The 2,712-nt window shown below is 45.1% G+C and overlaps 1 long non-coding RNA gene across 1 annotated transcript; it reads left to right on the top strand.

Moving 5' to 3' along the window:
- The first annotated feature begins 873 nt into the window (after nucleotides 1–873).
- Nucleotides 874–2,247, top strand: LOC147580123 (uncharacterized). Its single transcript, XR_015251882.1, has 2 exons — nucleotides 874–1,411; nucleotides 2,084–2,247. It is a non-coding gene; the product is annotated as an uncharacterized LOC147580123 (long non-coding RNA).
- The last annotated feature ends 465 nt before the right edge of the window (nucleotides 2,248–2,712 follow it).

Below are 2,712 nucleotides of genomic sequence, written 5' to 3'. Positions count from 1 at the left end.
AAGGAATAAAAAGAGAAATAATAAAATTGAATTAAACAAAGGAAAGGCCTAGCATAGGCTACAAACAGAATATGATAAACTCAATTTTGTGTGCCTGAAGAGGGAAGGGAGGAAGGAAAGAAGAAAGGATGGAGGGAGGGTGGAGGAGGAGAAGGGGGAGGAGGAGGAGCTAGAGGAGGAAGAAGAGAAAAGGGAGGAGTTGAAGGAGGGAGAGGGGGAGGGGGAGGGGAGGAAGAAGGAGGGGGAAGAGGGAAAGAAGGAGAGGGAGGAGGGGGAGGAGGGAGAGAGGGGGGAGGGGAGGAAGGAAGAGGGGGAGGGGAAAAGGGGGAGGGGGAAAAAGGGGAGGGGGAGGAGGTAGAGAAGAAGGGGAGGAGGGAGAGAAGGAGAGGGAGGGGAGGAAGGAGGAGGGGGAGGAGGGGGAGGAGGGGGAGGGAGAGAAGGGTAAGGAGGGGGTAGGGGGAAGAGGAAGGAGAAAAGGAAGGAAAGGGAGGGAAAACTGGATCTATTTTTGGACTACTGAATTTTTCCTAAGACTCCTCCCCACACCCCAACCCGCCTTTGCTGAGCTTTGGGGCAAAACCCAGGGACTACAGGAGGCACATAGCTGCTGGAAACTAAAATTAGTGTCAGGATGTAACACATCATTTGCAATTCCCTAATCGCTCATTTCATCAAATGAATAAGCTGCCCTTCACGACAGCTGGGGAACTACCCAGCTCCAGTATCCTATGATACCAGGCAAGAGTCTCAAAGTGACAGCAGAGGAAGTGAGCACTTACTCTGGGTGCCTTCAGCTGCTGTGTACGAAGTTCCACTGTGCTGAGGCCACCGCATGAAGAGGACACTTGGATAGAGAGAAGTGCTCAAAGAGCTCCCCCGGTTTTGGCTCTCCCACAGGAGACTGTGGAGGTCATTAGTGTCCTGTGGATGTGGTTGGCTACTCTTGCAAGGCGTCTGCAATTGTCCAATGCCATGCTCAACTTAAGGCTATATAGCAGGTTGTAGTTTCTAAAAATGGCCACACAATGTTTTCCATTCCACATTCTCTTCCAGAATCTTGCGACTCCTCTATTAAAAGGTAGAGTCCACAGTCTTTCCTGAGAACTTGGAAGGGCCTTTGTGCCTGCTCCCACTAATTTAGACTGGTGCAATTGATCCCATCTCTTCTGATGACTTCTGAGACTAGGTCTGCTTGGCCATGGTTCTCTTGGGGCATTCACTCTGGGTGCCTTCAGCCACCAAGTATGAAGTCTGGTAACGTTGAGGCCACTGCAAGGAGATGCCACATGGATAGAAAGAGATGCTCAGATTGCCCCACCTGTTCCAGTTCCCTGATGCTCAGGTCTTCTCAGCCCAGATGCCAGATGGCTGAGTGAAAAAGCCTGTGGGATCATCCAGCTCCAGCCGCCATGTGAGTAAAAACAGGCACGACCTCAAGTAAGAACTGCCTAGCTGAGCTTGGTCAGCCTCCAGATTGAGGGTCAACATAATTCTTATTGTTGTCAGTCACCATTTTAAGGTGATTGTAAAATAGTAAGTTGATCAACAGAATAGAGGGCTCATCACTTTGCTGAATCTCCCAAAGCAAATCTAATTCCACAAGTTTTTAGCAAGTTGTAGATACCACTGAAGTGTTCTTGGGGTAGAGTATAGGTTATCATATCAACAATAATAAAAACTAGTTTCTAAATCTCCATCTGCTGTAAAAACCCCAAAAGTTCCTTTTTGACTCCCCCATCTCTCTCCATTCCTGTCCTGAGAGCCTCCCTTGCTTGATGGGATAGCTCATGAGGTGTCCTGGATTCCACCTTCCCCTCCCCGCCCCCCACCTTCCCATCAATCTACTTATGACCAAATAAAGACCCTTTTCTGAGCATCCAGTCACTTTAAAAGATCAGCGAAGTATAGTAAATAAATATTTTGCTACCTAGCCAATATGAATCTTATTCTACAAACATGGGAAAGAAAATTACATTTCTTAATTGCTTCTACATCAAGTTGAATCTAATTCTAAGTCTTCTGTCCTACTAAGCTGGGGAGAAATTCAACTTATGCCATTATTAAGTTTCTTTTTCCTCCCTAGGTAGGGGCCCAGGAGAATCTGGAAGGCAAACAATTCTTGCTCCTTCTCACTATGGGACCTGTTAGTAGCCAACAACACCAACCAAGGGAAAACACTCTTCTTAATTTCCCTTATATAAACTCTCTATGTATAGAAACTTTACAAGAATACTTTCAGTAACCCAATTTATTACAATTAGCATATTTATTGTTAGAATACATCTTTTAATCCTAAATGCTTTTAATAGGAAGGGCCCTCGCCTTATTCCAACCTTTCTTAATATCCTTTATTATTTTTGTTGGCTTCTATATACATTCCTAGGCTATACATACATCCTAATACACAACTGGTTTTGAAAAAATATTAAAAAAAAAAAAACAACCAGTGGTGCCTAGGTGCTCAGTCAGTTAAGCATCTGACTCTTAATTTCCACTCAGGTCATATCATATTCATGAGAGCAAGTCCTGCGTCTGGCTCCGTACTGAGCATGAAGCCTGCTTAAGATTCTCTTTCTCCCCCTCTCTCTCTCTCCCTCTCTCCCTCTCCTGATCACGCTCACTCTCTTGTCTAAAAAAATTTTTTTTTTAATTTTTTTAAAAAGAAAAAAAAGGGTGTCATTATCTAACGGTTCGTGGTTTCGAGCCCCACAT

Source organism: Puma concolor, chromosome B3 (genome assembly GCF_028749965.1).
Source record: "Puma concolor isolate L17-30 chromosome B3, mPumCon1.1.hap2, whole genome shotgun sequence".
Classification (NCBI taxonomy): domain Eukaryota; kingdom Metazoa; phylum Chordata; class Mammalia; order Carnivora; family Felidae; genus Puma; species Puma concolor.
This window is presented reverse-complemented; position numbering and strand designations above follow the sequence as displayed.